The sequence below is a fragment of the Oncorhynchus mykiss genome, chromosome 16, assembly GCF_013265735.2.
Source record: "Oncorhynchus mykiss isolate Arlee chromosome 16, USDA_OmykA_1.1, whole genome shotgun sequence".
NCBI classification, from domain to species: domain Eukaryota; kingdom Metazoa; phylum Chordata; class Actinopteri; order Salmoniformes; family Salmonidae; genus Oncorhynchus; species Oncorhynchus mykiss.
In genome coordinates this window covers 72351166-72377593 of record NC_048580.1, presented here as the reverse complement: position 1 = coordinate 72377593, position 26428 = coordinate 72351166, and the positions used below count along the sequence as shown (strand labels likewise).

At 45.7% G+C, this 26428-nt stretch overlaps 1 protein-coding gene across 1 annotated transcript in view; it reads right to left on the bottom strand.

The window, feature by feature from the left end:
• Nucleotides 1–6100, bottom strand: part of LOC110491175 (sodium-dependent neutral amino acid transporter SLC6A17-like) — a 47867-nt gene extending 41767 nt beyond the window's left edge. Inside the window, exon 1 of the mRNA XM_036947725.1 lies at nucleotides 5744–6100. The gene's annotated coding sequence lies outside the window, so the exon portion shown is untranslated. The remainder of the gene's footprint in view (nucleotides 1–5743) is intronic.
• Between the last annotated feature and the right edge of the window lie 20328 nt (nucleotides 6101–26428).

Here is a 26428-nt window from a genome sequence, read left to right as displayed (position 1 = left end):
AGATCATCAAGGACAACAACCCCCTGAGCCACTGCCTGTTCACCCCGCTATCATCCAGAAGGCGAGGTCAGTACAGGTGCATCAAAGCTGGGACCGAGAGACTTGAAAAACAGTTTCTATCTCAAGGCCATCAGACTGTTCAACAGCCATCACTAACATTGAGTGGCTGCTGCCAACATACTGACTTCAATCTCTAGCTACTTTAATAATAAAAAAATTGGAGGAAATAAACATATCTCTAGTCACTTGAAACAATGCCACTTTATGTAATGTTTACATACCCTAAATTACTAATCTCATATGTATAAACTGCACTCTATACCATCTACTGCATCTTGCCTATGCCGCTCGACCATCGCTCATCCAGATATTTATATGTACATATTCTTATTAATTCCTTTACACTTGCATGTATAAGGTAGTTGTTGTGAAATTGTTAGATTACTTGTTAGATATTACTGCACGGTCAGAACTAGAAGCTCAACCATTTTGTTACACTTAACATCTGCTAACCATGTGTATGGGACCAATAACATTTGATTTGATTTATATCGACATAACCTGAAAGGCTGCTCAGCAAGGAAGAAGGCACTGCTCCAAAATCGCCATAAAAAGCAAGACTACAGTTTGCAACTGCACATGGGGACAAAGATAGTACTTTTTGGAGAAATGTCTGATGAAACAAAAATACAACTGTTTGGCCATAATGACCACCGTTATGTTTGGAGGAAAAAGGGGGAGGCTTGCAAGCCGAAGAACACCATCCCAATAGTGAAGCACGGGAGTGGCAGCCTCATGTTGTGGGGGTGCTTTGCTGCAGGAGGGACTGGTGCACTTCGCAAAATAGATGGCATCACGAGGGATGAAATTTATGTGGGTATATTGAAGCAACATCTCAAGACATCAGTCAGGAAGTTAAAGCTTGGTCGCAAATGGGTCTTCCAAATGGACAATGACCCCAAGCATACTTCCAAAGTTGTGGCAAAATGGCTTAAGGACAACAAAGTCAAGGTATTGGAGTGGCCATCACAAAAACCTGACCTCAATCCCATAGAACATTTGTGGGAAGAACTGAAAAAGCGTGTGCGAGCAAGGAGGTCTACAAACCTGACTCAGTTACACCAGCTCTGTCAGGAGGAATGGGCCAAAATTTACCCAACCTATTGTGGGAAGCTTGTGGAAGGCTACCCGAAACATTTGACCCAAGTTAAACAATTTAAAGGCAATGCTACTAAATACTAATTGAGTGTATGCAACTTCTGACCCACTGGGAATATGATGAAAGAAATAAAAGCTGAAATAAATAATTCTCTCTACTTATATTCTGCCATTTCAAATTCTTAAAATAAAGTGGTGATCCTAACTGACAGGGAATTTTTACTAGGATTAAATATCAGGAATTGTGAAAAACTGAGTTTAAATGTATTTGGCTAAGGTGTATGTAAACTTTTGACTTCAACTGTAGGTAGGGCTGGCACAATTACAATATAACCGTGTAACCGATGGTTATGAATGAAGACTGTCATAACCGTTTAAACTATTATTATTATTACATTTTTTTGCGGTTGAACGAACAGCTGACTGAATGACCACAATGCAGCCGCAGCACACATAGAAAGATAATGAATGAAACAGTCTTGGTTATAAGCTCTAACCCAGGCGATTTGACTGGTAAACTCATGTGTACACTCACAATGGCTGCCTGGTATGGTGATGCAATCATTTCCATGGTAATGTAGAATGTTCATTCAAATTATACTAACTGACGTGGCTCATGCAATGGAATGGATTTTTTGCAACGTCAGTTGAGTTGAATCGTAGCACATGTTTTAGCAATGGCCATCAGTCCATCCATTATGCCATCATTGACTTGAATGGGGACGCCCATTCTATTCAAGTTACAATGTTTATTCGCCACGCACACAGGATACAACAGGTGTAAAACAGTACAGTGAAATTCTTACATTCAGTGCTCTTTCCCAACAATACACTGATACCAATATAGATAGTAATAGAAAGTAGAAAAAAATAATTAAAGTAAGAATAAAAAACACAAGAACTACGATGAGTTAAAGAAACACGCGAATAAAAGTATATACAGGTCAGTCAGTACCTTATTGAACGTACAGGGATATGGACTGGTTGTATATATAGGTCAGTACCCGTACCTTATTCGATGTGCAGGGGTACTGGATTGGTTGAGGTGGGTTTATACAATAAAAATGTACTGGTAGTTATATACAGGGCTGAAAATTGTGTGATAGCAGGAATATATAAATACTTATCGTAATATTTAGTATTTAACCTTTATTTAACTAGGCAATTCAGTTAAGAACAAATTCTCATTTACAATATCGGCCTACCCTGGCCAAACCCGGACGACGCTGGGCCAACTGTGCACCGCCCTATGGGACTCCCAATCACGGCCAGATATGATTCAGCCTGGATTCAAACCTGGGAATGTAGTGACGCCCCTTGCACTGAGATGCAGTGCCTTAGACAGCTGCGCCACTCGGGAGGCTCAATATACTAATGGTAATATATACATGTAAAGAGGAATAATAGTGACCAATAGCAGAAGAAATAGATCAATATTAATGGTAATGGAAATCAATAATCAATGGACTGCAGGCTGCGGAGAGTGTGATCACACAGTCTTCCGGAACAGCTGGTGCTCTCATGCATGTTTCAGTGTTATTTGCCAGTGTTATTTGCTCTCGGCTGTGCTTCCCGGGACAAATTCCGGTCTGAGCTAGCAAAACAATTTTGTAACTTCTGCTTCATCTGACCACTTTTTTATTGATCGAGTCACTGGTGCTTCCTGCTTTAATTTTTGCTTGTAAGCAGGATTTGCCAAATGGAGGGTGAGGGGAGCTTTGTATGCATCTCTGTGTGTGGAGTAAAAGTGGTTCAAAGTTTTTTTCCATCTGGACATTAAATTAACATGCTGATAGAAATTTGGTAAGACTGATTTATGTTTCCCTGCATTAAAGTCCCCGGCCACTAGGAGCGCCACCTCTGGGTGAGAGTTTTCCTGTTTGCTTTTGGCGGAATATAGCTCATTGAGTGCGGTCTTAGTGCTAGCATAAGTCTGTGGTGTATGCAGACAGCAAAGGAAAAATACAGATGAAAACTCTCTAGGCTGATTGTGTGGTCTACAGCTTATCATGAGACACTTAACCTCAGGCGAGCAAAATCTAGTCTTCCTTAGATATCGTGCACCAGCTGTTATTTACAAAAATACGTAGTCCGCCGCCCCTTGTCTTACCAGACGCCGCTGTTCTATCCTGTTGATACAGCATATAACCAGCCAACTGCATATTGATAATGTCCTCATTCAGCCACGACTCCATGAAGCATAAGATATTACAGTTTTGAATGTCACGTTGGTAGTTTAATCTTCCGCGTAGTTCATCGATTTTATTTTTGAAAGATTGCACGTTTGCTAGCAGAATGGAAGGCAGTGGGGATTTATTTGATCGCCTACGAATTCTCAGAAAGCAGCCTGCCCTCTGGCCCCATTTTCTCCGCCTTCTCTTCCCGCAAATGACGGGGATCTGGGCCTGTTCAGGGGAAGCAGTATGTCATTCACGTCAGGGTCGTCGGACTAGTTTGTGCACTACTTTTGACCAGAGCCCTATCAAAAGTAGTGCAGTACATAGGGAATAGGGTGCTATTTGTGACATAGCCTAGAGATTATTGTCACGACTTCCGCCGAAGTTGGTGCCTCTCCTTGTTCAGGCGGCGTTCGCGGTCGTCGTCACCGGCTTTCTAGCTGCCACCGATCCACGTTTCTGTTTCCATGTGTTAACCCTCTGGTTCTCATTATGTTTTGTACGTGTTTGTTCCTGGTTCTGTGTTAGTCTTTTGTGTTCGGGTTTGTTATCCTTGCGTGGATTTATTGGCTGTTTATTTTTCAGAGTAAAGTACGTTATTTTACTCGGTTCGGTGTCCTGCGCCTGACTCCGTCCTCACCTCTGCACAACTGACACGTGACAATGATTTATTTCTGGCCTATAGTGGCCTCCTATTTATGGTGCGTACGCAAATCATGATCAAGTTGGAAACCTCTGGCCTTAAATCCTATGTTTAGTAGATGTTGGGATAGTTTATCAGATGAAAATCTACTGAGTGATTAACTTCTCACTGTAGGAAGTCAGAGAGAGAGAGAGAGAAAGAAAGAGAGGGACAAAGAGAGAGGGAGACAGGGGAGAGAGCAAAAGAGAGAGAGAGAGAGAGAGAGAGAGAGAGAGAGAGAGAGAGAGAGAGAGAGAGAGAGAGAGAGAGAGAGAGAGAGAAATGAGCTACAGTATCCTGGGGCCCTCAGACCTGTCTGACTGTCTGTCACTTTAGCCTTGACCTTATCAACCAGACCGTTGTCGTGTCTGCTCATCAACTATGAATCATGGCATTTCTGTAGGCCAAATAACTGGATGGTTCCTTTATACATGTGGAGAGTAGTGACGCTACGTAACAAACCCTGTGTAAACAACACAAAATGAAGTTAAGAAGGGCATTTGGATAGTAGTAGATAGCTGAAACCTGCAATCAGACCAACCAGTAAGACCCCATCTCTCCAGGGAAGAGTTGTTGCTTAAATCATAACAGTCCAGGTCCTTGTGGTGCCATTTCTAGAGGAGATGCTCCACTTTATCCAAATGGGGTTGCTAGGCAATGGTTCTTCCTGTTAAATGTACATTCCCTCCCTGCAGCATCAGTGAAACCCAACCTCTCCTCCTCTCACTATCTCACAGACTGTCACTGTCATCTCTTGGAAGGACTGCTGCCAATCACATAGAGTTACTGTGACAAAATAGAAGTGAACTAGCCTTAACCTGCCAGACATCACACCCTATTCACGACCGGGATAGAGGCTAGGAGTGAATTAAATATATCCAGGCCATGGTCCACCCATATTGAGTCTAATCACTTGTTCTTGGACAGTTTCAGTACATCCCATGTCAAACTCAAAACTATAGTATATTGTTGTATACTGGGGGAAATAATTGCCTTTTCTGAAGACAACAAATTATTATATTCTATAGAAACTATTCTATTCCATGTGGTTTTGAGAGGATTTGGAACTTTTTAAAAACAGAGTTGAAATCCCATAGCATCTTGACATCTAGCATCTTCCCACTTAGGGGTGCCTCCTCCAGGCCCAACTCAACTGAGAGACACCATCATGTCATAGCCAATTGGCCTAATGTCCACAGGTACACTGTGTCGTGTGTGACTCCTTGTGGGAAAAAAATAAACACTATTGCTTCAAACAGTGCACAGCTGGAGGACACATTTCATGAATCGTCGCCAAGGTCAAGGTAAGAAAACCCCGAATAAGATGTTCATGCATCCAAAGACAGAGCACGGTAGCCTATTTCCTCCATATGTGACCTGATCACTCAATAAATGCTATACCTGAACGTCGGGGATGCTTATTGTGGGGCTTTATAATCGAACTAAATATTGTGGACAGCACCGCAACCTAGAGTGACCGCGCCAATGAGCGCTCAGCCTCAAATCGCACGGAAAAAAGACGAACGCTTTCAAAAAGACAACGCTACAGTATGAAATAGCCAATGAAACAATCATGCAGATTTGAAAAGGTGACACATGACAATTATTTTCCATTGACTTGAACGATTATCTTATTATTAGCCTAGATATTTCATGATGCAATCGAGTAGCCTAATGCGTTGCTAGATGGAAAGAAAGGATTAAGAATCGTAAATGCCCTCCTTACCTTATTCAAAGTACAACAGCAAAAGTATTTGTTCTCAAAGCAATTCAAAATTCACACATTTAGTAAGGCAAATCTTCATTCAGGCACAACCTCCGAAACCAGCATCTCTCTGCGCGCAGAGATGCAAAATCACCGCGAGTTCCTTGGTGGAAAATGACATGCGGTGATGCGCGTAAAGTCTGACGCAGACAGAGACAGACACCAATGGTTCTCATTGGCAAGTTTAACGGACAATAACGGTCACTTGTACACACATTAACGACAATGTATTGTATTACTTCATCAATCCAGCACTGATATTGTCTATATTCTTTCTGAAAACGCCTGTTAAGGTTCCTTCCACGTGGTTAATATTGGTAGGACAACTCCCTGTATTTAGAGTTGACTATGGTGAAGTTTTTTTTTCTCCCCATCAAGATGCCTGACGCTGGTTTGAGTCATCCTCTCTTTCTTACGTCAGCCGATGTTTATATACCTATTTTAAAGCATCTAGTATGTTTCTGTCAGACAATAACAGTCGAGGTGCTGCTATTTGTCCCTGAGGGAGGGCAGTTAAAGTAAAGGTACAGTTGAAGTCGGAAGTTTACATGCACCTTAGCCAGATACATTTAAACACAGTTTTTCACAATTCCTGACATTTAATCCTAGTAAAATTCCCTGTTTTAGGTGTCAGAATAATAGTAGAGAGAATGATTTATTTTTGCTTTTTTTTCAACACATTTCCAGTGGGTAAGAAGTTTACATACACTCAATTAGTATTTGCTAGCATTGCCTTTAAATTGTTTAACTTAGGTCAAACGTTTCAGGCAGCCTTCCACAAGCTTCCCACAATAAGTTGGGTGAATTTTGGCCCATTCCTCCTGACAGAGCTGGTATAATTGAGTCAGGTTTGTAGGATCCTTGATCGCACACACTTTTTCAGTTGTGCGCACACATTTTCTATAGGGTTGATGTCAGGGCTTTGTGCTGGCCATTCCAATACCTTGACTTTGTTGTCCTTAAGCCATTTTGCCACAACTTTGGAAGTATGCTTGGGGTCATTGTCCATTTGGAAGACCCATTTGCGACCAAGCTTTAATTTCCTGAGTGATGTCTTGATATGTTGCTTCAATATATCCACATCATTTTCATTCCTACAATTACACCTACCATATGCCGTTATCTAATGTCCAAGAGACATTCAAATCAATGGAACAAAATGCATTGTTTCTATCAGTATTATTACTCGTAAACACACATTATGCGTATGATTACCGGATATTGTAACATGATGTGTGGCATGGCTTCATATATTCTTCCAACAACATCACAGTTCATTTCTGGCTGGGGATATGCGATCACAGACAGGCTATCTTCCATTTCTGGCTGAGGATATGCGATCACAGACAGGCTATCTTCCATTTCTGGCTGAGGATATGCGATCACAGACAGGCTATCTTCCATTTCTGGCTGAGGATATGCGATCACAGACAGGCTATCTTCCATTTCTGGCTGAGGATATGCCATCACAGACAGGCTATCTTCCATTTCTGGCTGAGGATATGCCATCACAGACAGGCTATCTTCCATTTCTGGCTGAGGATATGCGATCACAGACAGGCTATCTTCCATTTCTGGCTGAGGATATGCCATCACAGACAGGCTATCTTCCATTTCTGGCTGAGGATATGCCATCACAGACAGGCTATCTTCCATTTCTGGCTGAGGATATGCCATCACAGACAGGCTATCTTCCATTTCTGGCTGAGGATATGCCATCACAGACAGGCTATCTTCCATTTCTGGCTGAGGATATGCGATCACAGACAGGCTATCTTCCATTTCTGGCTGAGGATATGCGATCACAGACAGGCTATCTTCCATTTCTGGCTGAGGATATGCCATCACAGACAGGCTATCTTCCATTTCTGGCTGAGGATATGCGATCACAGACAGGCTATCTTCCATTTCTGGCTGAGGATATGCCATCACAGACAGGCTATCTTCCATTTCTGGCTGAGGATATGCGATCACAGACAGGCTATCTTCCATTTCTGGCTGAGGATATGCGATCACAGACAGGCTATCTTCCATTTCTGGCTGAGGATATGCGATCACAGACAGGCTATCTTCCATTTCTGGCTGAGGATATGCGATCACAGACAGGCTATCTTCCATTTCTGGCTGAGGATATGCGATCACAGACAGGCTATCTTCCAGACCATTTCTTTAATTGCCTCCACTGCCCTTTTTTCTTCTGCTGAAGCCCTGCTCTATTGAGAGAATATGACACATTATTGCATGTTTTTCAAGGACATCTTTGGATGCACACCGCTTGTCATTTCTTGAGCAGCTGTGGACTATAAAGACATTTAAAGTTATTCACTTTGGAACAGCAACACATCAACATGTATATATATATTTTTTTAAATATGAACACACACAGACCTACAGTAGTAAATTCCTAGACACAAAGGGTCGCAATTGTTGTTGTGCTTTAGTGCCATCTGAGTTGGTGCACAGATGGAAGAGTATCACTGAACACTTTAAAGCTAAATAGAGGATTTGGAACGTGTGTTGTTCTTTGAAGGGATAGTTGGCAAACGGATCTTGTGAGGGATCCTCTCCCTTTGAAATTGATCTTGTGAGGCATCCTCTCCCTTTGAAATGGATCTTGTGAGGGATCCTCTTTCTTTGAAATGGATCTTGTGAGGGATCCTCTTTCTTTGAAATGGATCTTGTGAGGGATCCTCTTTCTTTGAAATGGATCTTGTGAGGGATCCTCTCCCTTTGAAATGGATCTTGTGAGGGATCCTCTTCCTTTGAAATGGATCTTGTGAGGGATCCTCTTCCTTTGAAATGGATCTTGTGAGGGATCCTCTTCCTTTGAAATGGATCTTGTGAGGGATCCTCTCCCTTTGAAATGGATCTTGTGAGGGAACCTCTTCCTTTGAAATGGATATTGTGAGGGATCCTCTTTCTTTGAAATGGATCTTGTGAGGGATCCTCTCCCTTTGAAATGGATCTTGTGAGGGATCCTCTTTCTTTGAAATGGATCTTGTGAGGGATCCTCTTTCTTTGAAATGGATCTTGTGAGGGATCCTCTCCCTTTGAAATGGATCTTGTGAGGGATCCTCTTTCTTTGAAATGGATCTTGTGAGGGATCCTCTTCCTTTGAAATGGATCTTGTGAGGGATCCTCTTTCTTTGAAACGGATCTTGTGAGGGATCCTCTTTCTTTGAAATGGATCTTGTGAGGGATCCTCTTCCTTTGAAATGGATCTTCTGAGGGATCCTCTCCCTTTGAAATGGATCTTGTGAGGGATCCTCTTCCTTTGAAATGGATCTTGTGAGGGATCCTCTTCCTTTGAAATGGATCTTGTGAGGGATCCTCTTCCTTTGAAATGGATCTTGTGAGGGATCCTCTTCCTTTGAAATGGATCTTGTGAGGGATCCTCTTTCTTTGAAATGGATCTTGTGAGGGATCCTCTTCCTTTGAAATGGATCTTGTGAGGGATCCTCTTCCTTTGAAATGGATCTTGTGAGGGATCCTCTTCCTTTGAAATGGATCTTGTGAGGGATCCTCTTCCTTTGAAATGGATCTTGTGAGGGATCCTCTTCCTTTGAAATGGATCTTGTGAGGGATCCTCTTTCTTTGAAATGGATCTTGTGAGGGATCCTCTTTCTTTGAAATGGATCTTGTGAGGGATCCTCTTTCTTTGAAACGGATCTTGTGAGGGATCCTCTTTCTTTGAAACGGATCTTGTGAGGGATCCTCTTTCTTTGAAATGGATCTTGTGAGGGATCCTCTTTCTTTGAAATGGATCTTGTGAGGGATCCTCTTCCTTTGAAATGGATCTTGTGAGGGATCCTCTTCCTTTGAAATGGATCTTGTGAGGGATCCTCTTTCTTTGAAATGGATCTTGTGAGGGATCCTCTTCCTTTGAAATGGATCTTGTGAGGGATCCTCTTTCTTTGAAACGGATCTTGTGAGGGATCCTCTTCCTTTGAAATGGATCTTGTGAGGGATCCTCTTTCTTTGAAACGGATCTTGTGAGGGATCCTCTTTCTTTGAAACGGATCTTGTGAGGGTTCCTCTTTCTTTGAAATGGATCTTGTGAGGGATCATCTTCCTTTGAAATGGATCTTGTGAGGGATCCTCTTTCTTTGAAATGGATCTTGTGAGGGATCCTCTTCCTTTGAAATGGATCTTGTGAGAGATCCTCTTCCTTTGAAATGGATCTTGTGAAGGATCCTCTCCCTTTGAAATGGATCTTGTGAGGGATCCTCTTCCTTTGAAACGGATCTTGTGAGGGATCCTCTTCCTTGAAATGGATCTTGTGAGGGATCCTCTCCCTTTGAAATGGATCTTGTGAGGGATCCTCTTCCTTTGAAATGGATCTTGTGAGGGATCCTCTTCCTTGAAAGATACAATTATAAACACAAGTATTTGTCTACTGTAGGGCAAACTGGAGATCCACTACCTCTCTGGGTATCCTGCCCCTTACTACCTGGGCATCCTGCCCCCTACTCCCTGGGCACCCTGCCCCTACTCCCTGGGCACCCTACCCCCTATTCCCTGGGCACCCTACCCCCTACTCCCTGGGCATCCTGCCCCCTACTCCCTGGGTACCCTACCCCCTACTCCCTGGGCACCCTGCCCCTACTCCCTGGGCACCCTACCCCCTACTCCCTGGGTAACTTACCCTCTACTCCCTGGGTACCCTGCCCCTACTCCCTGGGCACCCTACCCCCTACTCCCTGGGCATCCTGCCCCCTACTCCCTGGGTACCCTACCCCCTACTCCCTGGGTATCCTGCCCCTACTCCCTGGGCACCCTACCCCCTACTCCCTGGGCATCCTGCCCCCTACTCCCTGGGTACCCTACCCCCTACTCCCTGGGTAACTTACCCCCTACTCCCTGGGCACCCTACCCCCTACTCCCTGGGCACCCTACCCCCTACTCCCTGGGCATCCTGCCCCCTACTCCCTGGGTACCCTACCCCCTACTCCCTGGGCACCCTGCCCCTACTCCCTGGGCACCCTACCCCCTACTCCCTGGGCATCCTGCCCCCTACTCCCTGGGTACCCTACCCCCTACTCCCTGGGTAACTTACCCCCTACTCCCTGGGTACCCTGCCCCTACTCCCTGGGCACCCTACCCCCTACTCCCTGGGTACCCTTCCCGCCTACTCCCTGGGCATCCTACCCCCTACTCCCTGGGTATTCTACCCCCTACTCCCTGGGCATCCTGCCCCCTACTCCCTGGGTACCCTACCCCCTACTCCCTGGGTATCCTGCCCCTACTCCCTGGGCACCCTACCCCCTACTCCCTGGGCATCCTGCCCCCTACTCCCTGGGTACCCTACCCCCTACTCCCTGGGTAACTTACCCCCTACTCCCTGGGTACCCTGCCCCTACTCCCTGGGCACCCTACCCCCTACTCCCTGGGCACCCTACCCCCTACTCCCTGGGCACCCTACCCCCTACTCCCTGGGCATCCTGCCCCCTACTCCCTGGGTACCCTACCCCCTACTCCCTGGGCACCCTGCCCCTACTCCCTGGGCACCCTACCCCCTACTCCCTGGGTAACTTACCCTCTACTCCCTGGGTACCCTGCCCCTACTCCCTGGGCACCCTACCCCCTACTCCCTGGGCATCCTGCCCCCTACTCCCTGGGTACCCTACCCCCTACTCCCTGGGTATCCTGCCCCTACTCCCTGGGCACCCTACCCCCTACTCCCTGGGCATCCTGCCCCCTACTCCCTGGGTACCCTACCCCCTACTCCCTGGGTAACTTACCCCCTACTCCCTGGGCACCCTACCCCCTACTCCCTGGGCACCCTACCCCCTACTCCCTGGGCATCCTGCCCCCTACTCCCTGGGTACCCTACCCCCTACTCCCTGGGCACCCTGCCCCTACTCCCTGGGCACCCTACCCCCTACTCCCTGGGCATCCTGCCCCCTACTCCCTGGGTACCCTACCCCCTACTCCCTGGGTAACTTACCCCCTACTCCCTGGGTACCCTGCCCCTACTCCCTGGGCATCCTGCCCCCTACTCCCTGGGTACCCTACCCCCAACTCCCTGGGTATCCTGCCCCCTACTCCCTGGGCACCCTACCCCCTACTCCCTGGGTACCCTTCCCGCCTACTCCCTGGGCATCCTACCCCCTACTCCCTGGGTATTCTACCCCCTACTCCCTGGGCATCCTGCCCCCTACTCCCTGGGTACCCTACCCCCTACTCCCTGGGTATCCTGCCCCTACTCCCTGGGCACCCTACCCCCTACTCCCTGGGCATCCTGCCCCCTACTCCCTGGGTACCCTACCCCCTACTCCCTGGGTAACTTACCCCCTACTCCCTGGGTACCCTGCCCCTACTCCCTGGGCACCCTACCCCCTACTCCCTGGGCACCCTACCCCCTACTCCCTGGGCACCCTACCCCCTACTCCCTGGGCATCCTGCCCCCTACTCCCTGGGTACCCTACCCCCTACTCCCTGGGCACCCTGCCCCTACTCCCTGGGCACCCTACCCCCTACTCCCTGGGCATCCTGCCCCCTACTCCCTGGGTACCCTACCCCCTACTCCCTGGGTAACTTACCCCCTACTCCCTGGGTACCCTGCCCCTACTCCCTGGGCACCCTACCCCCTACTCCCTGGGCATCCTGCCCCCTACTCCCTGGGTACCCTACCCCCTACTCCCTGGGTATCCTGCCCCCTACTCCCTGGGCACCCTACCCCCTACTCCCTGGGTACCCTTCCCGCCTACTCCCTGGGCATCCTACCCCCTACTCCCTGGGTATTCTACCCCCTACTCCCTGGGTACCCTACCCCCTACTCCCTGGGTATTCTACCCCCTACTCCCTGGGCATCCTACCCCCTACTCCCTGGGCATCCTACCCCCTACTCCCTGGGCATCCTACCCCCTACTCCCTGAGTACCCTACCCACCTACTCCCTGGGCATCCTACCCCCTACTCCCTGGGCATCCTACCCCCTACTCCCTGGGCATCCTACCCCCTACTCCCTGGGCATCCTACCCCCTACTCCCTGGATACTCTGCCCTGAGGCAGGCAGCAGTGTGTGAGACAGCAGTCCACAGAGAACCAGCTATGACTCAGATGCCTTTAGAACAACAAACAGTGAGGATAGCCCAGTTTAGAACATTCAGAAGTGTGGCTGCTGTGTAGAATGACGCAAACAAGTTAAACTGGGCTGAAATATTAGGGTTGTTTTAAGAGGTTAGGAATGTGCTACCATTAGAACGGATGGTAAATCCTACAGGAAATGACTTAGGCAGAGAACACATTCCTATAATTCCTTTTAATGTTTTTAAAGGAATCTGTAAATAGACTATATTAAGCTCTTACATTAGATGTTAAACTTAAGAGGATACGATCACATTATTTTGGAGGTTTTCCCAGGGTTTACAGTGGGAATGTCTGCGTGTAAAACATTCAGATTCTCAACGGTATTCCTCCATCCTCAGACAACCATTGCATTGCCAGAGGTCTAAACTAAAGGCTCTAGATTATAGATGTTGCAATGTTGTATTTGTCCATCTGTCAGGATGAGAATGTGTGTGTGTGAAAATGTTTTTTTTTTTTGTGTGTGAAAGAGAAGACATGTTGCTGATGCAGACCACCACTGACGATAGGATTGGCTTGTCCATGAGGTGGCTCCTCCCTTTATCCATCCATCCCTCCAGCTCTCTCTCCCTCTCTCTCCATCTCTCCCTCCCTCTGTTTTCCATGCTGCCACCCACAGTAACTACAGCTGGAGGCATGGTGGAGCATCCTCAGCTTATGGCGTGTGTATGGCTGTGCATGTTAGCCCCTATTCTCCCCTGTGCATCACGAGGCAGATTGTGGATGAACACACACACACACACACACACACACACACACACACACACACACACACACACACACACACACACACACACACACACACAGTGTGTGTACACAGTAAGCTTGCTGCAGCCCGCCCGCCCGCCCGCCTGCTTCCATTCGCTCATGTGACTCACTTTCCAAGGGCTCGACTGCTGGGATCAGTTGCTACGGCAACTGCAGATCATATGATAGTTACTCACTGTGTTCCAGCACCTTAGCAGCTTACAGACTGGGATTTATGCATCGAGGCTGTGAATGAATGGCCAGGCTGGAGTATGTCCTAGAGTATTGAGACCACCAATAACAATTATATTGCAAGGAAATCATTTTAAAATGTGAGAACTAATAAATTGTACATATATTTTTTTTCATTTTCACCCACTGCTGGTGGGTGCTTAAATTTGTCCAATTTTACATATGTACATGTGTGAAATGTTTTTGTTTTTTTCTCTTCATATCCTAACTCTCCCTGAGACACCATTGGAAAGTGACTTAGACTGCCATTATCACCAGCAACCCTGAAGCAATTATGATTAAGTGCCTTAAGTGTGTACAACGTTTCTCAGAGCAAAGATGGATCGTTTAATTTGTTTTATTTTTTAGAAATGCTAAACATGAATAAAGAGTCAAATGTGATTAATAGATGTTAATGCTATCTTCAAAATATGATCAAATCTGCATAACATTTACTATTATAATATCATATACACAGAGGACATCAGCTTTCTAAAGCAACAGATTTGTCAGGAGGAAGAGCACAGCATGCATCAATAACACAGTGATGGTCTGCATGGCTGTATTCTGATTTGACCTTGAAAACAAGATGGCTGCCTGCTCTGCCTTACTGATGCAGTAAAAAATAATTAAAAAAACACTAAATCCATTGGAGAGTGTGTTTTGTTTATACCATATTCCATATACCGGTTAAACTGTTAAAGCAGAAACTGATGCTTGAACGCGATGACTTCCTGTAGTGCCCTACTGAGCCCTATCACATGAGATGTATAATAGGTTAATATTGACACAAAAGCCCATTGGAGAGAGCGTTATCACAAGCATAAGCATTCTCTTTATAGTGAACTACTTCAGACCAGGGCCCATAAGGAAGAGGGGGGCATTTGGGACGAGCACAGAGTGATGCGTAGAGCAGGGAGTTGTTTTACTACCTCGCTACTACCACAGTAAAGACTTTGGATCTCAATCATTGGCATTTACAACAGAAGAGATTTGATTGTTTACAAGCTGTTAAATAGAGGTGAGGGAAAGAGGAGGAGAAGAAGAGAGGAGGGTGAGGGAAAGAGGAGGAGGAGAAGAGAGGAGAGGAGAGGAGGGTGAAGAAAGGTACGGGGAAGAGGACGAGGAAGTGAAAGGGGTGATGAGGAAAGGTACGGGGAAGAGGATGAGGAAGTGAAAGGGGGGATGAGGAGAAGTGCGGGGAAGAGGATGAGGAAGTGAAAGTGAAAGGGGGGATGAGGAAAGGTATGGGGAAGAGGATGAGGAAAGGTACGGGGAAGAGGATGAGGAAGTGAAAGGGGGGATGAGGAGAAGTGCTGGGAAGAGGATGAGGAAGTGAAAGTGAAAGGGGGGATGAGGAAAGGTACGGGGAAGAGGATGAGGAAAGGTACGGGGAAGAGGATGAGGAGAGGTACGGGGAAGAGGATGAGGAAGTGAAAGTGAAAGGGGGGATGAGGAAAGGTACGGGGAAGAGGATGAGGAAGTGAAAGGGGGGATGAGGAGAGGTGCGGGGAAGAGGATGAGGAAGGATGAGGGGGGATGGGGAAAGGTGCGGGGAAGAGGATGAGGAAGGTAGAGGGGGGATGAGGAGAGGTGCAGGGAAGAGGATGAGGAAGGATGAGGGAGGATGAGGAAAGGTGCGGGGAAGAGGATGAGGAAGGTAGAGGGGGGATGAGGAAGGTAGAGGGGGGATGAGGAGAGGTGTGGGGAAGAGGATGAGGAAGGTAGAGGGGGGATGAGGAAGGTAGAGGCGGGATGAGGAGAGGTGTGGGGAAGAGGATGAGGAAGGTGGAGGGGGATGAGGAGAGGTGTGGGGAAGAGGATGACAGAAGAGAAAGATGAGGAAGTCTGCCAGTCACATACATCTCTGGTGGCATGCAACACCGTGTCCCTCAAGCACACACAGGCTGTAGAAATTATAGCTGCTGTTTTACGGGCTCCTGACTAATTCGCTATTTTGTATGTTTTTTTGCGCTGAGCTTAACTTTTCTTTAGACATAATGTTCTGGACATCAGAAGAGCGGTCACTAACCTCGATTTGGATTAAGTTCTACTTCAACGAGTTGGCAGTGCAGGACATACCACTGACCCCGGCCCAGACTCTAATCCCAGAGACTCCGAAAAGGAAGAGATGGTGTAAGACAGGCCAACGTGTGGGCACCTTGACAAAAATATGTTGGATAGTAAATAATCTCCGTTCTAAGACCACACCCAACGAGCTGTATAGGGCCATAAGCAAACAAGAAAATGCTAATCCAGAGGCAGCACTATTAGTGGCCAGTGATTTTAATGCAGTGAAAGTCAAATCCGTCTTACCTCATTGCTACTAGCATGTCACCTGTGTAACAAATCTGACCATAACTCTATCCTCCTGATTCCTGCTTCCAAGCAAAAACTCAAACATGAAGTACCAGTGACTCACTCAATACGGAAGTGGTCTGACTAAGAAGATGCTAAGCTACTGGAATGTTTTGCTAGTACAGACTGGAATATGTTCTGGGATTCATCCAATGGCATTGAGGAGTTCACCACATCAGTCACCGGCTTCATTAATAAGTGCATTGACGATGTCATCCCCACAGTGAACGTATGTACATATCCCAACCAGAAGTCATGGATTACAGGCAACATCCGCACTGAACTAAAGGCTAGAGCTGACATTTTCCAGGAGCGAGATACTAATCTGGAGGTTTATAAGAAATCCCGCTATGACCTCCAACGAGCCATCAAACAGGACTAACAGCTTGACACTCTTCGGATACATTTGCAGTTTCTTTTGTTTGTGTTTTGGGTTATGTTTTGCCCAGTAGAACATGAATGGTTAATGATGACGGGAGTAGTTTCCAATACTAAATTAATCATGATCATGACATCATGAACAATGATGAATGAGAAAGTTACAGAGGCTACAACAAAACATGTTATCCTCTCACCATTACCAATAACAGAGGAGATTTTTTTTTTTTTTGGGGGGGGGGGGGGGGGGGGGGGGTGTATTTGTCCCCCTGTAACTTTCTCACTTTTATCATTCACAATTCATTCAAAATGATCCATAATCATGATAGCATCCACATTAACGTAGACATATTCAGAAAATATCTATTCTTACTTACTTCCTTTCCCAGGTCTCCATCCTCCATCCCTAGCTTCCTTTCATTCTTTCCTAGCTTATTTTCCTAGATAGCTTGTCCACCAGATTCCTCAAGACCATGCAAGACTTTGGCTCCAGCAGACACGACCAAAAGAAAACCCAAAGATTCATCAGATGCTCTCCTCCTTCTCCTGATGGGAAGCATTAAACCACTCACGCATGTTTCAGTACCAGCTGGTGGAGGGAGAAATGGACACACATCCCTTCGAATGAGGGAGTTTTCGATTGGTAAAGATTTGTCATATTTACAAAATGTCCCATCACGACACAAACAGCCTCCTGCAATGTGATTACCATGACATTGAAACAATTTGTGCTCTACTTCATTAGCTGCTGTATGGAAGAATCCGATAACATCTAGAGCGTCTGACAGGGATGTGGAGTTGGTCATGAAAAAGTGGTTGCAGCTGGCAGCAGACCGGGAAGGAGGGAGAAAGAGACGAGACAGGAATGTGGCGTCAACTGTGCCATGATAGACTTGTTGAGAGGGTTGTATTCGAGGTATGGATAATGGTATGGAGCGAGGGATGTATGTGCCAGCTGGTGGAGGGAGAGATGGGGAGGATCTGTTGAAAACATGGTCTGAAGTCACACATAGACCATGTGTTTTCCAACTGCAGCTGAACTTCCATGGCTTGTCATTGTTTAAAAGTTCCTGTGTACAATTCTGGCCAATCCTAGGGATACATCAGGGCTACGTTAAGTGACCGGTCGTCATTGGAGTATTCTGCGGTAACTCAAAGCCACGCTCCCTCAGTGACTATTTGAGAGATGTAGTTAGTGAGTTCAAATCAAATCAAATGTTATTTGTCACATGTGCAGAATAGAACAGGGGTTGTACTACAGTGAAATACTTACTCACAAGCCATCAATGCAGTTTTAAGAAAATACAGAAGAAAAAAGTAAGAGAAAGAGTAAAAACATTTTTTTTTAAGAAAGTAAAAGTAAGAATAACAAATAATTATAGTAAATAACAATAGGGGCGATTTACAGGGTATTACGGTACAGAGTCAATGTGGAGGCTATATACAGGGGGTACCGGCACAGAGTCGATGTGGAGGATACATACAGGGGGTACCAGTACAGAGTCAATGTGTAGGCTATATACAGGGGGTACCAGTACAGAGTCAATGTGGAGGCTAAACACAGGGGTACCGGTACAGAGTCAATGTGGAGGCTATATACTGGGGGTACCGGTACAGTGTCAATGTGGAGGCTATATACAGGGGGTACCGGTACAGAGTAAATGTGGAGGCTATACACAGGGGGTACCGGTACAGAGTCAATGTGCGGGGGCACCGGTGTCGAGGTAATTGAGGTAATATGTACATGTATGTAGAGTGTGGGGGGGGGGGGGGGGGCAATGCAAATAGTCTGGGTAGCCATTTGATTAGCTGTTCAGGAGTCTTATGGCTTGGGGGTAGAAGCTGTTTAGAAGCCTCTTGGACCTAGACCGCTTGCCATGCGGTAGCAGAGAGAATAGTCTATGACTAGGGTTCCTGGAGTCTTTAACCATTTTTAGGGCCTTCCTCTGACACCGCCTGGTATAGAGGTCCTGGATGGCAGGAAGCTTCGCCCCGGGGATGTACTGGGACGTACGCACTACCATCTGTAGTGCCTTGCGGTCAGAGGCCGAGCAGTTGCCATACCAGGAACTGATGCAACCTATCAGGATGCGCTCGATGGTGCAGCTGTAAAACCTTTTGGGGATCTGAGAACCCATGCCAAATCTTTTCAGTGACGTGGACGCCAAGGAACTTGAAGCTCTCAACCAACTCCACTCTACAGCCCCGTCAATGAGAATGGGGGCGTGCTCGGTCCTCCTTTTCCTTTAGTCCGCAATCATCTCCTTTGTCTTGATCACGCTGAGGTAGAAGTTGTTGTCCTTGCACCACACGGGCAGGTCTCTGACCTCCTCCCCATAGGCTGTCTCGCCATTGTCGGTGATCAGGCCTACACTGTTGTGTCATCAGAAAACTTAATGATGGTGTTAGAGTCGTACCTGGCCGTGCAGTCATGAGTGAACAGGGAGTACAGGAGGGGACTGAGCACACACCTCTGAGGTGCCCCAGTGTTGAGGATCAGCGTGGCGGATGTGTTGTTACCTACCCTTACCACCTGGGGATGGCCCGTCAGGAAGTCCAGGATCCAGTTGCAGAGGGAGGTCTTTAGTCCCAGGGTCCTTCGCTTAGTGATGAGCTTTGAGGGTACTAGGATGTTGAATGCTGAGCTGTAGTCAATGAATAGCATTCTCACATAGGTGTTCCTTTTGTCCAGGTGTGAAAAGACAGTGTGGTGTGCTATAGAGATTGCATAATCTGTGGATTTTTAAAAAACATTTTTTTAAATCTGTGGATCTGTTGGTGCGGTATGCAAATTGGAGTGGGTCTAGGGTTTCTGGGATAATGGTGTTGATGTGAGCCATGACCAGCCTTTCAAAGCATTTCATGGCTAGTTGCAAAGGGGTTTGTCATTAAACGGAAACAGTTCTCCCTAATTGTCACCTCTGTTACCTGTGATGTTCCAGCTAGAGCGATCGTCAAGCGGTATTCAGGTTGGGATAAATGCATCCGTTGAGATGTCCATGTTGACATTTTCATTCTCCCACGTCTGTGTCTTGCCCTGCATGACTTTGCCCACATTCTACTTGTATAATTTGTGGAGCACTGTAGTCAGTTGTATGGTCCCCAGCATGTGATTTTACAACATTCCTGGCCTAGCCCATGTTTGTGACGATTTCAAGTTAAATGGAAACCTGGACTCAAAACCATTTAATGTATTGGAAATGTACAGACGTATGTCAAGTTACCATATCGAGGCAAAGTTGTTGCTTTGTCTCCACTTCACATGAGCAGATTAAATACACTGCTCAAAAAAATAAAGGGAACACTAAAATAACACATCCAAGATCTGAATGAATGAAATATTCTTATTAAATATTTTTTTCTTTACATAGTTGAATGTGTTGACATCAAAATCACACAAAAATGATCAATGGAAATCAAATTTATCAACCCATGGAGGTCTGGATTTGGAGTCACACTCAAAATTAAAGTGGAAAACCACAGTACAGGCTGATCCAACGTTGATGTAATGTCTGTAAAAGTCAAAATGAGGCTCAGTAGTGTGTGTGGCCTCCACGTGCCTGTATGACCTCCCTACAACGCCTGGGCATGCTCCTGATGAGGTGGCGGATGGTTTCCTGAGGGATCTCCTCCCAGACCTGGACTAAAGCATCCGCCAACTCCTGGACAGTCTGTGGGGCAACGTGGCGTTGGTGGATGGAGCGAGACATGATGTCCCAGATGTGCTCAATTGGATTCAGGTCTGGGGAACGGGCGGGCCAGTCCATAGCATCAATGCCTTCCTCTTGCAGGAACTGCTGACACACTCCAGCCACATGAGGTCTAGCATTGTCTTGCATTAGTAGGAACCCAGGGCCAACCGCACCAGCATATGGTCTCACAAGGGGTCTGACGGATCTCATCTCGGTACCTAATGGCAGTCAGGCTACCTCTGGCGAGCACATGGAGGGCTGTGCGGCCACCCCAAAGAAATGCCACCCCACACCATGATTGACCCACTGCCAATCCGGTCATGCTGGAGGATGTTGCAGGCAGCAGAACGTTCTCCACGGCGTCTCCAGACTCTGTCACGTCTGTCACGTGCTCAGTGTGAACCTGCTTTCATCTGTGGTGAATTTGCCAATCTTGGTGTTCTCTGGCAAATGCCAAACGTCCTGCACGGTGTTGGGCTGTAAGCACAACCCCCAATTGTGGACGTCGGGCCCTCATACCACCCTCATGAAGTCTGTTTCTGACCGTTTGAGCAGACACATGCACATTTGTGGCCTGCTGGAGGTCATTTTGCAGGGCTCTGGCAGTGCTTCTCCTTGCACAAAGGCGGAGATAGCTGTCCTGCTGCTGGGTTGTTGCCCTCCTACGGCCTCCTCCATGTCTCCTGATGTACTGGCCTGTCTCTTGGTAGCGCCTCCATGCTCTGGACACTACGTTGACAGACACAGCAACCCTTCTTGCCACAGCTCGCATTGATGTGCCATCCTGGATGAGCTGCACTACCTGAGCCACTTGTGTGGGTTGTAGACTCCGTCTCATGCTACCGCTAGAGTGAAAGCATTCAAAAGGGACCAAATCATCAGCCAGGAAGCTTAGGAACTGAGAAGTGGTCTGTGGTCACCACCTGCAGTACCACTCCTTTATTGGGGGTGTCTTGCTAAATGCCTATAATTTCCACCTGTTGTCTATTCCATTTGAAGTCTAGTGAGGTAGACAACTGTGTTACGATTAGCGACTGCATCACTTTGGTAATGACATTTTTTTTCTGTCTCAGGACACGGCTTATGTTGAATATGAGCAGAAATTATCTTTAATATAATCTCTTCCGTGCTTGGAATATGTTTGGTAATCAACCGCTTTCCGAATCTAAAAAGCAGAGAACTTAATGAAAATGTACAGCAGTACAATATGTCAAGTGAGGGAGACAACTGTTAGAGGGGTGTATTTGAGGTATGGAGAATGGTATGGAACGTGGGATGGTAGGTGTCAGCTGGTGGAGGGAGAGATGGGGAGGATGTATTCAACTGACGCCAAGTGTAACGGCTGCTGTTGGTGGAAGGAGAGGAGGACCAAAGCGCAGCGTGGTAAGTGTTCATATTCATATTTATTTAAACTCAGAACACTAAACAAAGTAACAAAGAGAATGAAACGAAACCGAAACAGTGAGACGAAAAACACTAAACAGAAAATAATCACTCACAACTAAAATGGGGGGAAAACAGGCTACCTGACTATGATTCTCAATCAGAGACAACGATCGACAGCTGTCTCTGATTGAGAACCATACCAGGCCAAACACAGAAATACAAGATAGACTACCCAACCCAACTCACGCCCTGACCAAACTAACACAAAGACATAATAAAGGAACTAATGTTAGAACGTGACACCAAGGATAGACACATATTCAGCTCGGGAAATATACACTAACCCTATCAACGCCAGGTAGAATTCTCAATAATTGCTAATATTAGTTAATTTACTGATGGTGTGCTCTGTTAAAATGTTGAAATATAATGTTCAGAATAACAGACACAGTTGAAAGTCAATGGATTAGAATGAAGAATTCTCTTATATAATTTTTGGCATTGAAGCCCACTGGTGTCTCCTCGCTCCTACTTACAATAGGCACATACAGTGGGGCAAAAAAAGTATTTAGTCAGCCACCAATTGGTCAAGTTCTCCCACTTAAAAAGATGAGAGAGGCCTGTAATTTTCATCATAGGTACACTTCAACTATGACAGACAAAATGAGAAAAAAAATCCAGAAAATCACATTGTAGGATTATATATGAAATTATTTGCAAATTATGGTGGAAAATAAGTATTTGGTCAATACTTTGGGGGGGAACACAGTGCACCCGTCCCACGATACCCCCAACCTGGCAGGATATAACCCCACCCACTTTGCCAAGGCACAGCCCCCACACCACTAGAGGGACATCAACAGACCACCAACCTATTACCATGATAACAGATCTCCTCCACCACATGAGCCCGACAGGGTGCAAGGCCCCGGACAGGAAGATCATGTCAGTGACTCAAACCACTTGAAGTTGAGTATAGTGCAAAAAAGCCTGGCACAACATGACGCAGCCCTCCTAGGGACGGAATGGAAGAGCACTACTACGCCAACTGACTCAGCCTACGTAATACGGTCAGAGGCAGAGAATCCCAGGGGAGAGAGAGGGGAGCCGGCAGAGACAGCAAGGGTGGTTCGTCACTCCAGTGCCTTGCCATTCAGCTTCGCACCCGTCGGCCAGACCACACTCAGTCATAGGACCTACTGAAGAGATGAGTCTTCAATAAGGACTTAAAGGTCGAGAGAGAGTCTGCGTCTCTCACATGGATAGTGTTAGGTTCTGTCACGTCTGTTGAATGAAGAGGACCAAGGTGCAGCGTTGTGGGCGTACATATTCTCTTTATTAGAAAAGACGCCAAACAAAACAACAAACACTACCAAACAAACCGTGTGCCATAAACAAAGTCAACTTCCCACAGATAAAGGAGGGAAAAAGGGCTACCTAAGTATGGTTCCCAATCAGAGACAACGATAGACAGCTGTCCCTGATTGAGAACCATACTCGGCCAAAACATAGAAATACAAAATCATAGAAAAACAAAACATAGAATGCCCACCCCAAATCAGGGGCGTGACAGGTTCTTATTTTTCAGAGTAAATAACTCACAGACACTAGAGAAGCTTTAACCAAGTTTAATTCTTCCCAAAGGTTCTGCACATCTGTAATTCAAACAACCCAACATTTCTCCCATCACAGATATATATATCCCACTTAAGACATTCCTCCTCTCCAATCCTTACATTTTATGGTTCTACAGGGAAAGAATAACAGGATACTAAACCCTTATCACTCTGGGGATCTGACCTCACCTCCTGACCTCAACCTCTTCTTCACCTAATCCAGAGATGTCCATCTGTCTCCCCTATATCAACACGTTGCTCTCCTCCCGTCCACCCAACACATTCCAAAGCCATCTATCTTTCTACAGAGAACCATTAACTTTTGACATAAAACCCAGTCTCTTTCACTCCTATTATTCTATGCTTCTTCTCTATCATTTATTTAATATCTCTATGTTCAAAATGTGGAGTCCAACAATAGGCATACCATTGCATAAAACAACAGGCTTTACCACCAAGCCATAAGACTTCTAAACAAGACTGCTATAAATAGATAATCAACTGGCTACCTGGACTACTAGCTATCTAAACCTTAGGCCTAACCATCACCACATGACCAACCAGACCCTCAGGGCATGTGCACAGAGGGCCCTGACCTCCAGTGGCCCTGACCTCCCTGGAGGGCCCACACACACACACACACACACACACACACACACAGACACACACACACACACACACACACAGGTACCTTACAGACTCCTCTCCAGAACAGAATCCCTCCCTAAATATTTCCCAACATACAATAATTATAGCTTAAAACGATCTAATAGGGTATCAGTATTCAGCGATTCTACATGCCCTGTCTGCTAATAGTCTAGTCCTGCTTAGAGAAGCCTCATTGATTCAATGATAAACTCTCTTTCTCTGCCTCCCTCTCCCTCTCATCCTCCAATATGTCATGACCACATTGTGACAGACATAAGCCCTGGTTCAGTGTTGACACCAGTGATGATCAATGTGTCTTATTGTAAAATCGATGACAGCGTTTCTTCTGGCTCGCCCACTTGCTCACAGCAGCATAGTGTCAAGATGACATGATTATCTCCATGTGTTGGTGGCGATGACTCATCATGACATAGATAATGAGCTTAGCCTTCTATGTGAGACGTGAGACTAATTCTGGAGGACGTCATAATAGGCCTATCTACCAAAGAGAGAAAAGAGACCCACCTGACAGTGAATAGACCAACTACGCTACGCTCTATGGGTTCTTCTGAGCCCGGCAGTTTGTCCACCACAGACAGAAATAGAACATGTATTAGAATGGAGAACTATAGAATGTATTTCACTCTGTCAGAAGGTTGTGTTTTTCTCATCACTCAGGACTGTAGAGCAAGAAGCTACAGTATTTCTCACACCGTGCTACAAAAGCATAGTCTGGGTAGCAGTCTGTTTATCATTCCACTAGTCTGCTTATCATTCCACTAGTCTGTTTATCATTCCACTAGTCTGGGTAGCAGTATGTTTATCATTCCACTAGTCTGTTTATCATTCCACTAGGCTGGGTACCAGTCTGTTTATCATTCCACTAGTCTGCTTATCATTCCACTAGTCTGTTTATCATTCCACTAGTCTGTTTATCATTCCACTAGTCTGTTTATCATTCCACTAGTCTGGGTAGCAGTATGTTTATCATTCCACTAGTCTGTTTATCATTCCACTAGGCTGGGTACCAGTCTGTTTATCATTCCACTAGTCTGGGTACCAGTCTGTTTATCATTCCACTAGTCTGTTTATCATTCCACTAGTCTGGGTAACAGTATGTTTATCATTCCACTAGTCTGGGTACCAGTCTGTTTATCATTCCACTAGTCTGTTTATCATTCCACTAGTCTGGGTAACAGTATGTTTATCATTCCACTAGTCTGTTTATCATTCCACTAGTCTGGGTACCAGTCTGTTTATCATTCCACTAGTCTGTTTATCATTCCACTAGTCTGGGTAACAGTATGTTTATCATTCCACTAGTCTGGGTACCAGTCTGTTTATCATTCCACTAGTCTGTTTATCATTCCACTAGTCTGGGTAACAGTATGTTTATCATTCCACTAGTCTGGGTACCAGTCTGTTTATCATTCCACTAGTCTGTTTATCATTCCACTAGTCTGTTTATCATTCCACTAGTCTGGGTAACAGTATGTTTATCATTCCACTAGTCTGGGTACCAGTCTGTTTATCATTCCACTAGTCTGTTTATCATTCCACTAGTCTGTTTATCATTCCACTAGTCTGGGTAACAGTATGTTTATCATTCCACTAGTCTGGGTACCAGTCTGTTTATCAATCCACTAGTCTGTTTATCATTCCACTAGTCTGTTTATCATTCCACTAGTCTGGGTAACAGTATGTTTATCATTCCACTAGTCTGTTTATCATTCCACTAGTCTGTTTATCATTCCACTAGTCTGGGTACCAGTCTGTTTATCATTCCACTAGTCTGGGTAACAGTATGTTTATCATTCCACTAGTCTGGGTACCAGTCTGTTTATCATTCCACTAGTCTGTTTATCATTCCACTAGTCTGGGTAACAGTATGTTTATCATTCCACTAGTCTGGGTACCAGTCTGTTTATCATTCCACTAGTCTGTTTATCATTCCACTAGTCTGTTTATCATTCCACTAGTCTGGGTAACAGTATGTTTATCATTCCACTAGTCTGTTTATCATTCCACTAGTCTGGGTACCAGTCTGTTTATCATTCCACTAGTCTGTTTATCATTCCACTAGTCTGTTTATCATTCCACTAGTCTGGGTAACAGTATGTTTATCATTCCACTAGTCTGGGTACCAGTCTGTTTATCATTCCACTAGTCTGTTTATCATTCCACTAGTCTGTTTATCATTCCACTAGTCTGGGTAACAGTATGTTTATCATTCCACTAGTCTGGGTACCAGTCTGTTTATCATTCCACTAGTCTGTTTATCATTCCACTAGTCTGTTTATCATTCCACTAGTCTGGGTAACAGTATGTTTATCATTCCACTAGTCTGGGTACCAGTCTGTTTATCATTCCACTAGTCTGTTTATCATTCCACTAGTCTGTTTATCATTCCACTAGTCTGGGTAACAGTATGTTTATCATTCCACTAGTCTGTTTATCATTCCACTAGTCTGTTTATCATTCCACTAGTCTGGGTAACAGTAT